Source organism: Engraulis encrasicolus, chromosome 16 (assembly GCF_034702125.1).
Source record: "Engraulis encrasicolus isolate BLACKSEA-1 chromosome 16, IST_EnEncr_1.0, whole genome shotgun sequence".
In the NCBI taxonomy this organism is placed as follows: domain Eukaryota; kingdom Metazoa; phylum Chordata; class Actinopteri; order Clupeiformes; family Engraulidae; genus Engraulis; species Engraulis encrasicolus.
Window position 1 is genome coordinate 8,487,833 of NC_085872.1, and position 12,500 is coordinate 8,500,332.

Here is a 12,500-nt window from a genome sequence, read left to right on the forward strand (position 1 = left end):
CCATTACCTCGTTTCCTCAGGGGAGGATCGGCCAATTAGAGGGCTTGATCTTTTTCCCACCTTGGCAACCTTTTCTCACAGATCTCTACTTTCCCTGTGCCGTCTAAAATTTGAGTAAAGAAAGAAAACTTTTTTTAAGAATGTCTGCGTTTTAAATGGTCTTCGTAACACAAAACTGCTCCATATCCAGCGGCCCATGAGATGGTAACTCAGCTTAAAGGGGCATTCCACCGGTGGAGACATGAATATTGTATTGAAAGTGGGCCATATATATAGTAGAATAGTAGCATACATTTCTAATTTGGTGCCTTCTTGGCCGAGAAAATTCAGAAAATGACTTTTTAGAGCTTGTGGATTTGTGACAACAATCCCCATAATACACTGCAATGCTCAAGTTCCACAGGCCACACCCAGTTATTTGGGACTCTGGCCCAATTCGAAACAGGGAAGGCAGCTGTCCTTCCAGTGAGCTAACTGGACATCGAGTCATGAAGTGTGGATCGATTTCCTCTCTCGGCAGTTGACTGCATTTGTGGGCGTAACGAGGATACAGTATTTCGAGGATACATCAGATGCTGACTTCGCTGCCTTGGTACCCAACATACTGTGAGCCACCTCCCTCTCAACCGGAAACCTGAAAAACAAACATGGCTACTACCCAAGCTACTACCTTATCATACTCTTTATTCTGACACTTATGTATGTAGATATTGAAAATCGAATGCATAAATCAACATTGTAGTATCTAAATATGCTGTCCGTCTGACGATCATTCACCGTTCAAATAGCATGCGTAAGCTAAGCGCTAACGTGATGAACGTAACTCCCGCCATAGAATCGCCGTAACATCAAATGCGCAAGGCGGCGCACTCGTTAGTGCCGTTCGTAACGGCTGCCTCATCAGCTAACTTCACCTATCTGATCAGTGACATGTTTATGTAGGAGGAGAGTCATTGAGTCACTGCCTCCCATTTCGAATTGGGCCTCTATGCATCATCCCTCACTCAGCTTGCAGGCAGTGTTGCCAGATTGGGCTGTTTACCGCCCAATTGGGCTGCTTAGGATGGCCGTGTGCGGGTAAAAATGGCATTTAGCAGAAAAACCTGCCCAATTTTAGCCATAGAAATCAGCAGAATTGGGCGTGATTTTGATCTTCTTGGCGGGTATTGAGCATTTTTTGGGCTGGAAGACATCAGCCTCATCTGGCAACCCTGCTTGCAGGTGCATCACAGTGGGACAGACATCACTGGAAAGGAGAAGCTGGAGCACACTGCAGCTTAGTTTTCAAGACTTTATTTTGTGCACACATGCGACCAACGTTTTGGTATTGCTACACCTTCAGAGTCAAATGATAGCAAGAGAGAGACACATTTCAAGACTTGACATTCACAGGTGATCCCACTTGGTTTGGCTAAATTGGTCTCATCTCATTGCAGGTAATTGACCCCGCCCCCCAACACCAGGACAATATTGTAGACAATAGACAGCTTGCCAACTTCCCAAAACAAAACAAAAAAGTGGAAAAACAATACACAAAGAACATTGTCAATAAAACCACAACTACAATTATTACAAGACCACAGCCGCGATGCTGGAGCAATTTGTTACAGAAAGCAAGATATATTTAGTTCCTCATTTATGCCCTGAGGCTCCACTGAATTTAGAGTATGAATCCAAAATGCCTTTCCACAAAGCCTCTCTGTCTAATTGTCTGCAATCTTGTCCTGGTGTTGGGGGGTGGGGTCAATTACCTGCAATGAGATGAGAACAATTTAGCCAAACCAAGTGGGATCACCTGTGAATGTCAAGTCTTGAAATGAGTGTCTCTATCTTGCTATCATTTGACTCTGAAGAAGGTGTAGCAACACCGGTCGGGTGTGTGCACAAAATAAAGTCTTGAAAACTAAGCTGCAGTGTGCTCCAGCTTCTCCTTTCCAGCTATGCCATTGACTTACTGGCAGTGTTGCCAGATGAGGCGGATGATTTCCAGCCCAAAAAATGCTCAAAACCTGCCTGGAAGCAATACATCCTGTCCAATTCTATTGATGTCTATGGGAAAGATTGGGCAAGTTTTTCTGCAAAATGCCATTTTTACCCGCGGACGGCCATTTTAAGCAGCCCAATTGGGCGGGAAACAGCCCAATCTGGCAACACTGCTCACTGGAGCCTCAATAGGTGCGATCGAGATGTCGTCAACACATACATGCGCATGTAGACAGCAATGCACCCTGGATGAAAATGCGGCATGACGGTTAGATTTCCTGTCAAACTTTGAAATTTCGTCGATGTTGCGTTGACGAGGTGACATGTCACATGGTGTCAAACTATCGCGGGATGAATGCGACTGCAGTCAGATCTTGCAACTTCTGCAGTTGCTTATCTCCTTCAACACTCGTCTGCAGACTGCCTCCGAGGTCTCGCGCCCATGAACTGGTTGGTCAACAACTCAGTCACGTGTGTATATGGGTCTTATCTCACACCTCTACACAAGTTTGCGCAGGTCCCCACTTCAGCTCCTCCCTACTGCCTGTCCCCCCACTCATCACACGTGGTGTGTTAGTAGAGCAAACCGGTGCGAGCTCATCGTCTCGTTCATATTTGTGGCCGACTGTAAATGCGCTGTATTTAATCACACCCACATCGTGACAACAAGTTCTCGCTCACGTGCCTTTCGCAACAATGACGCTCGCAACAAACTGGTACGTGCCTATTGCCAGTGATTTCAAAAGCACTGGGACACTGATCTGTGATAGGTCTGTTAGAGCATTAGGTCCAACCCCCTATGGGCAGGGTTGAAAGGGTGGGGAAAAAGGCTTGTAGTCTCAACAGAAAGCCACCTCTCTTTCACTTCCTCCGTCAATGATGCAAAATGACGATTTTTACATCATTGACGGAGGAAGTGTTAACAGATGAATGCGGATTTCTCCTATCTCAGGGGGAATTGAGAGATTTTTGCAAGACCATTCAAAAGTATGACTGGGTGTCTAGCAATGGAAAGCCTAATGCAAAATGTGTGGAGTATCCCTTTAAGTCGTCCTTCAGAGAACCAAGAGAGAAACTTTTCAGAGAAATTGAAAAAAAATTCACTGACTATATTTGAATGTAAAATAGTGTATATTCAAAGATGGATAAGGTTTATTTTACATAGAAAAATAATAGAAATAATAACAACAGTAATAATAATCATCATCATCATTGCCAACATCATCATCACCATCATCATCATCCTCATCATCATCATCACCATCTACATCATCATCACCATTGACATCACCATCCTCACCATCATCAGCAGCATCATCATCATCATCATCTATACCACCACCACCATCATCATCATCATCATCATCATCATCATCATCATCGTCCTCATCAACATCATGAACATCAATATCATCATAAATGTAATCAGTAATGTAATCAGTAATGTTTCCAAATGTAAATCCAAGCTAGTGTTGAAAGTAAATATGTAGTCATCTACGTACCACTGGTCTGACAGGGCAGGTATTGACATCTCTGTCTTACACTCAGTTAATAGCCCATGCTCTATCTAAAAACTTAAACAAAGTTAGCCCATTATTTTGTAGTGAAAGTGCACAAGACAAATGCAGAGTCTACAGGTTTTAGTCAATCATGGAGCAATTAAACCAGGACTCTTCTCTCTCTGAGGTGGAACCAAACTAACTTACAAAGCAAATGTCAATACTTTTCAGGTTCAAAATCTATTGGATATGCGCACAAGTGTGTGTGTGTGTGTGTGCGTCCGCGTGCGTGTGTGTGTGTGTGTGTGTGTGCACACGCTCGCGTACACATGTGTTCGCCGGTGTGTGTGTGCGTGTAGGTGTGTGTGTGTGTGTGTGTGTGTGTGTGTGTGTGTGTGTGTGTGTGTGTGTGTGTGTGTGGGTGTGTGTGTGTGTGTGTGTGTGTGTGTGTGTGTGTGTGGGTGTGTGCGCGTGCGTACGCGCATGTGTGTGTGTGTGTGTGCGTGTGTGTGTGTGCATGTGCGTGTGTATGTGTGTGTGTGTGTGTGTGCACGATCGTCAGCAATGTCTTCCGCTGCTGCTGCTGCTCTGCTCTGCTCCACCTGGCATCATATTTAACAGTGCCACAGCTCTGCCTGCCACTCTCTGGCTGCCTCCCCTGGCTCCAATCTGGAGGCAGCGGCCGTGTCCGTCACCGCAGGAGGCATGCCAGGATGTGTCAGGACTATTTCGGCTGTTTTTAAACCAATTTGCCCGCTGAATGACGAACGACAGGGCGGCGCGTGCCAATGAGCACCACGCCACCACCGGTGTGGCCACCGCCGCCAATGGTAATATAGCAAAGCCACCGCCACAACCATCACTGCCACCGGCCCCATGCAACCCCAGAGATGTACAGATCGGTGACCAAATGAGGCTCACATCACCACACACGCGCACACATGCACGCACAGACACACACACATGCACGTACACACGCGTGACTGCCTATCTCACCAATTCCCTGCTATGTTCACTGTCATCGAATCACCATGCATGCCTGCAGGTGCCACCGCCACATCTTGCTGCCACGAAAACGATTATTCCGACCTCAGTGATAATGGAGATTGCTTCGCGTGATTATATGTATCGTAATTCAATTGGATGAACTCCACAAAGAATCCAGATTTGAATTCGATGAATGCACCCCACCCCAACATTCCCTTACCTAACTTCTTCTTTTCCATCCTCATTCACCTACCTGTAAACCAGACATGATGAGGATTGCTCATCCCTGTATGTAGGCCATCACTGATGATTTCATTTACATTCCCTGCCAGTCATCCAAGTTCAAATTCAGTGAATGAGAAGTCATATAGAACCCCCATTTCCATTCCATTAATACAGTAGGCTAAAAAAGCCATTCGATACACCCTTCACGTAGTCTTTAGACTATAAGTGTTTCTCACAGCGAAAATTACATTACTCTGTCACCAGAACAAGCTTCCCAAGGCGATAAAGCCTTTGTAAGGACAGAGGGAAATATGAAATTTGCTGTCAAAGTAACAATCACTTAACCCGCCAAGTGGGAGGGAGTGATACAAGACAAACACACAAACACCACCAACCTGGACCGTGTGAAAGGGTCCTCTAATAAGCAATGTGTAATGTGGAATGAAGCCTTGATTAGAGGGAAGCAAAATTACACATAATTATATTTTCACACTGGGTGCTGAGATTATTGTTTTCTGGGCTGTGTGTTGAGTAAATGTGCTACGGCACATCGCAAAGCAGGCAGTATATTTACTGGCATTTCAGACAGGTGCATCAACACAAAGGAGCATACAAACATGCATGTACACACACACACACGCGCACGCACGCACGCACGCACGCACGCACGCACGCACGCACGCACGCACGCACGCACGCACGCACGCACGCACACACACACACACACACACACACACACACACACACACACTTGTTTGATTTATACTGGACCTCAACCAAGCTCAGTGGAATTGAGTAAGAGAATGCCTTGAGGATGAGAGCTTCACTCTGTCTGTGGGAGGGTAATGAATCATGTTCCCCAAACACAAAAGCATTTTTTTTTCTGATTGCCTTGCCTCCGCTTTGGTGTGGGGCTATTCCACATAATTAAAAAACTTGATGAAAGGAAAAGCTAACAGGAATAGGTGGTGTATTCTAATGAATTTAAACCGGCTTAAGGAAAGGGTTTTTTTTCCATGCAGAGTGAGGATGCATAAAAACAAAAGTCCACATGTAGGCCTACGTTCTCCATATTACCAACCACATGACTACTGCACATGTTGCTCAATTAATGCATAATATATATTCTATAATTACCGTGTAATATACTGTAAACTGCTGCCTGAACAGATCAGTAGTGTGTAGTGTTAACATAGTTTTGATTTAGCTCCTGATCCTCATCCAGCATGGACTTGAGGCAGCCTTTTAAATGTAACCTGTTAGTCCCTACGTACAGTACATCTTTGGACTTTTGTCTACCATGACTTGGATCAATGAAAATCTTCCCAGATGTATTGCTCACAACCATGTTGTAATGGCAGCGTGACATGTGAGCAGATTTTACATAGATTCTTACAGAGTACAGTGCTTTTATCATACCATCTGTCATTTTACAGCTGAGTCACAGGATCTAAAATGTGGAAAAAACAGAGTAACATATCTAAGGTTTTCTCTTTTGTTTGTTTGTTTCCTTCTTTCCTCTAACTGAGCCATACTTTTTCATTATATCTTACATTCGTTTGGCTATTGTTTTTTATTCAATACCAATATTCAACTGTAAAACAATTCTCATCATGAGGTGATTGCCCTGTGAATATTCATAAAGAGGAGATTCATTTGCAGGCAGAGACTTCATAATGGCACGCAAGCAAGCATGCATCCGGTATATTAACACCTCCAGTAGAATATGCAGTCTGGTAAATAAAAGCCATGTGACAAACCGAGAGAGAGAGCACCCTGTTTTTAATATCCCCTCTCGCCCACTCCTTGACACCGAGCGCCCACCGTGCCACTCCTCCGCGATGCATCCTCTCTGGAGCCGCGCGGATACGTTTCCTCGATTTTATTTACATCAATTAAGATAACATATCAATTAAAACAAAAGCTTTGGAAAGTGAGTTGCGCCGAGAATTGCCCCTATAAATAGCCATTAAAAATGGATAATTGACAATTATGGTACTGGCGGGGGCGCAATTAAGCCGTCAGAGTGACCTTGCTCTGGTCTCTTCCATTAAGATCCCCTTTCTGAGTAATGATGTGTCATATGGAATAAAGCGGGTAATCCAGCCCCATAATAAAATAAAGGTGCGGGAGAGGGAAATCTAGCCTTGCTTTGAGAGATTCTGTTTGGAAAGAGGCGGGAGGATGGGATGAGTGGGGATCATGGGATGGGGGTGGGGTGAGGGTGTCAGGGATGTTGTGTGGGAGAAGGGGAGAGATGAATTGCCTAAGCTTTGCCAGTTGACTTCTCAGTATTCGGCCTCAGAAGAGCACTGGAAAAAGGGGTGTTTTTTGGGCAAACAAGTAAACAAACTAAACAAAAACAAATATTCCCGGGGAGACAGTGACTATACTTTAATTGACCAACTTTGACAATATCCTGGCAGGTCCCAGCCAGTCATGTCATGTGCTCTATTGATATTGAGGAGGATATTACCGCGTGTCAATTACTGTCCAATCAGCCATTACGGGCAGAAGCGAGAAAGTCGGCCATCTTGCTGCGGCGTGCACGTCAGCTCATTATCTCTCATCATTATACTCTAATATTCTCTCCTCCGAGAGATCCACCCCCCCCCCCCCAACACACACACACACACTTACTTGCAGTAGTCTGCCAGCAGTGAAGCGTGGCATACTACAGGATTTGGCACAACAGAAGCAGAGGTGTGTGTGTGTGTGTGTGTGTGTGTGTGTGTGTGTTGGTGGGGGAGATGTGGAAGAGTGTGTAATATCAGGCGGTTTGTATAAATATTGTCTATTTTCTGCATGCTGTTTTTTTAGTGATTTCCCCCCAAAATTCATATGCATTCGAAGTGACAGGTAATTTATTTAGAGCTGATGGCTCCGAAGCTCTGCTCTGTGCCAGTCCACACCGCACCATAGCGGCGCGTGCCGTCATTGTGGTTTCCGTGCTCACCACCTCTCCGCTGCCACTGCCGCCGCCGCTGCCACCGCCAACGCCGCCTCACGACTGCCGGCGCGACTGGCCTGTGAGATGACAGGTGCCCATTCTGCCCCAGAACACCGTCGGAAATGGCAAAGCGCTACCACGGCAGCCATGTTTGTTGCCCATTCTCCTCTTGACAGGCCCTTTTCCATTATTTGAGTCCGTTTCATCATCAGCTGCAGTGCTTTAAGTGGGCAGGCATGCACTTGTACAGAGCACAGGCACTTCTCAATTTTAGCCCCTATTATGAGTACCAGCTCATTTTATGATGTTTTATGTTACTGTATTTCAACTTTTTTTTTTTTTAAAGAAGAGTACCGCCACTTCTTTTTGCCACTTAAAGCACCCATCATCAGTGTGGAAACAAGCACAGAATAACTCCCTTCTCATCCACCAGCCACTTAATGCAGAGAATAGGGGCATACCTGTAAATGCTAAAGGAGGGACGTTCATGTTCAAAAGCAGTTATGGAGTGGAAGACACAAAACAGTGGCTGAGTTTTCCCAAGAGCTTTTATTGAGTGCATGTTTTTTTTAATACAATATTTTTTCAGAAAGTTACAGATACAAACTCTGACATACTCATCACAATAAACAGGTGTGAACTATACAGAAAGACACAAAGTCGGGGGTTTTGGATTTGAGGGTAATTCAGAGTGGGGGCTGGGGTGTTCTGGTCCTTCATTTTGGTGGCTATTGTACAGTGAGTTTGTCCATGCCATGCTGAGAGTGCTCTCTCTCTCTCTCTCTCTCTCTCTCTCTCTCTCTCTCTCTCTCTCTCTCATTTTCTTAGATTCAAGAAACGTTATTTCTCAAGGTCTCTCTCTCTCTCTCACACACACACACACACACACACACACACACACACACACACACACACACACACACACACACACACACACACACACACACACACACACACACACACACACACACACACACACACACACACACACACACACACACACACACACCTGTTCGTATTAGCATGTTAGTTTGAAGAATACGTTAAGTCTGTGTGGTTGGTTGACGATCTGACACACACACACCGCATGGTCCAAAGTGAGGGACCCCCACCCTCAGATCTCACCGTCTGATATAATCCAGCAAAGGCCACTCTGCCCCAGGCATAGTGGGGCGAAAATTAGACTCGAATCAATACGGTCCATTACCCCATAGAGAGATGAATGGCCAGACCCAGCTACTGAAAGAACTCCCTGTTACACCGCGAAAGTGGGCTGAAGGAAGAAGAAAAAAATAAGGGAGAAGAAAAGGAAAATAGGTGGATCCATGATACTGTCAGTCAGGGAGGAGAAAATGGAAGATACTTTTTGATGCAGTAATGACAATCTCCCCATATGAAAGAAAAGAAAAAGCATACATGCCAACCTACACATTTAAATATAAATTATACATTTCATGTTTTTCATTAAACTGTCAACTCAGCACTGTCAAACCCCATGTTTCCAACCCCTTGTACATACACCCACAGACACGTGCACGCACACACACAAACACACATAGCCTACACAGACATACAGACACACACACACACACGCACGCACGCCACACGCACGCACGCACGCACGCACACACACACACACACACACACACACACACACACACACACACACACACACACACACACACACACACACAGGAATGCATGCCATGTTATGAATAAGTTCATATCTGTTTGACGGTCACCTCGAAGCATTAGTTTTGAGTGAACTTGTTTGAAGTGGCCCTCTTGGAGTCTGTTAGGGCGGGACCGGGACCGGGACCGGCTCTGAGGTCTACATACTGTCAGAGAGCTCAGAGCTGCCAGAGACGTACGTATACGTGTCAGTCACTCACTTTACAGTGTCAGATGCTCATTAAAATCCGGGGGTGAAGCGGGCAGCAGAGAAGGCCCAGTGGGTCTGTCAGTCCCCCTATTCACACCCAGCTCTTATCGCTTTCTTTTCCTCCCTCCTCCCTCTTTTTTTGCTTCTACTCTCTCTTTGTTCTCTCCCCTCCTCCTCTCTCTCTATATCATCACCCCCCTCCTCCTGTATCTCTCTCTCTCTCTCTCTCTCTCTCTCTCTCTCTCTCTCTCTCTCTCTCTCTCGATGTTCTCATCTTCACTCCATACCTCCACGGTCCCTCCCTTCAGAGTCTGTACTGACAGTTCTTAACCCTCTCGGTCTTCATTAGAAACTAGCCTGTGTGAACAGCTTTTCTGTGTGTGTGTGTGTGTGTGTGTGTGTGGGGGGGGGGGGGGGGGGGGGGGGGGGGGGGGGGGGGGGGGGGGGGGTGGGGGGGGGGGGGGGGGGTGGGGGGTTGGGGGGTAGGTGGGTGGGTGGGGGGGATGGGGGTTGGAGGGGTCCATCTGGGCATGTGCATGAGAGTGTGCATGGATGTGAAAAATGAGTGTGCACGCCTGTATTTATCCAATTTGTATGTGTGTGTGTGTTTGTGTGTGTGTGTGTGTGTGTTAGGGGAGCGTGCTTGTGTGTGTGTTCGTCCAATGTGTGTGGGTGTAGGGACGGCTGAACATCTGTCACTCACGTGCTGATGTGGCACATGTGTCAAGGGAGGGGAGGGGAGGGGAGGGGAGGGGATGAGAGTGAGATACAGCAGGTAGCACAGCAACCCCCCATTTCCTACACCCTCACCACCAACTCCCTCTCATCACCACCACCACCACCACCACCATTTGCACAACCGCCATTGCCGCAGTAGCAGCTGGTTATTCCTTACCTCAGGTATCGAGATGTATAGAGAGTGTCTAGCCTGTGCTAGCTAGCACCAATCAATGGTGAATCTGGGTCACTCAAAGACACCAGAGGTGAGGATGAATACAAGTCAATACTTTGCTAATGGTCTTGGTCGTTAGTCTCTCACTTTGGGTCTGAAGGTGGAGAACCTGTAGTAGTGTATTTGATGTCCAGCCCGTAAAGAGGGGGAAAAGAAAAAGGACACGTTGACAGAATGGAAAAATACTGTAGTTGAGACTGTATAATACTGAAGTTGACAGTTTTTTCGCTATAAAACAAGGCGTGAGTGGTTAAATGATGGCACTAACAAAACAAAAAAAACAAAAACAGAACTTAAGCAACACCTCAGAAATAGATGCACTCACACACCCTCAGTGCTTGTTAACACCCTTAAAGATCTCTTTTTCTTTCTCTCTCTCGTTGTTTGTTTCTTTCCTCTCATGGTCGCGAACATTCTCCCTGAGTCCCATTATATCCCCAGCCAATACATCAGCTCCTGTTGACATCTCTTTGTCACAGAGGGATACATTACCTATAGACATGACATAGTTATGCATGTACCTATATTAATCGATGATGGACCTCCGTGAGCAATGTGGGTGATTTTAGGAGAACTGTTCTCTCAAACACGGCAAAACAGAACTCTGCACTCTCCATGGCAACAGGCGGGGAAAGCACTTAGTCACTCTCGTCCCGAGTGAGACGGCCAGCCCGAACCCCACCACATTTGATTGGACCAGGGAGAGATGGCAGAGAGGTGGCGATGAGATGAGAGAGAGAGAGAGAGAGAGAGAGAGAGAGAGAGAGAGAGAGAGAGAGAGAGAGAGAGGAGAGGAGAGAGAGAGAGAGAGAGAGAGAGAGAGAGAATGTGTTGTGTGTGTGTGTGTGTGTGTGTGTGTGTGTGTGTGTGTGTGTGTGTGTGTGTGTGTGTGTGTGTGTGTGTGTGTGTGTGTGTGAGAGAGAGAGAGAGAGAGAGAGAGAGAGAGAGAGAGAGAGAGCGAGAGAGAGAGAGAGAGAGCGAGAGCTGAGGGTGTTTCTGTATGTGTGTGTGTGTGTGTGGAGACAGAGAGAGAGAGAGAGAGGCGCTCCTAGTAACTGTTTAAGTGATTGCGCTCATCGGGATGGCACTGCGCATCTGCTGGCAGTGCCATGTCCAGATGTTCCTCTCCTCTCCTCTCCTGCACACAGACGGGCACATGGGCTAGCCGCTAAAAGCTCCTGCTCGCGTCCACGCTCATCTGTGCATCTATGCATTAGCCAAAGCACATTCAGCTTAATGTCACCTGCACCGAGGGTAACCCGCCATGACAGGTAATTTTTCTGCATTAAAATGCAAGGTGTGCATGTCCTGATGCTGAGTGATACTGAGCAATTTGCTATTTTGTTTTGTTTTGTTTTGTTTTGTTTTATCCCACCCATCTTCTCTCTTTCTTGACCAACATCTGACACGAAAAATACTTTTTTGTAAACACTTTTTTCAGACATTTTGTGTTGAGGACCCTGTAGGACGAACATTATTACAGTATATTAACAGTGCAACAACATCGACTTTGTAGATGTACGTACCACAGCAACATCGATGTGTAGTTACATACGTACAGTACCAGAGCAACATCGACGCATGGTTTCGTACATACCAGCGCAATATTGACGTTTAGTTACGTACGTACGTAATGTACCAGAGTGTTTGGGCAGCATTGTCCAGACAGTCCCAGTTCTCAACATCTCCAAGCACTTTGACATGAAACAAGAGAAAACACTAAAAAGAAAAAAAGAAAAAACCCAAAACAAATTTCTGTACAAGCGAGTGCTAGCCAGCGAAGCACAGCATGGAAAAAACCCACAATAAGCACCTAGACAGATAGATATACATCGACTCTGAAGCAGGCCGGATCAGTGACGGATCAAAGGCCAAACACAGTCACTATCTAGGCATGGGTTGTTATTATTAAACATAGTGTTCTTTCTTCTCTCCTCTACACATTTCTATAGACATCTAGGTTAGCTTTATACAAGGTTATCACCGTATCACAGTCTGTCCCATGTATTGTCCATGAGTTTC

The 12,500-nt window shown here is 46.0% G+C and overlaps 1 protein-coding gene across 2 annotated transcripts in view; it reads right to left on the bottom strand.

Moving 5' to 3' along the window:
* Positions 1-11,451: 11,451 nt before the first annotated feature.
* LOC134465091 (ephrin type-B receptor 1) overlaps positions 11,452-12,500 on the bottom strand; it is a 307,413-nt gene continuing 306,364 nt past the window's right edge. For both annotated transcript variants that reach the window (XM_063218530.1, XM_063218529.1), the window contains exon 16: positions 11,452-12,500. This exon is cut by the window's right edge and continues 1,222 nt beyond it. The gene's annotated coding sequence lies outside the window, so the exon portion shown is untranslated.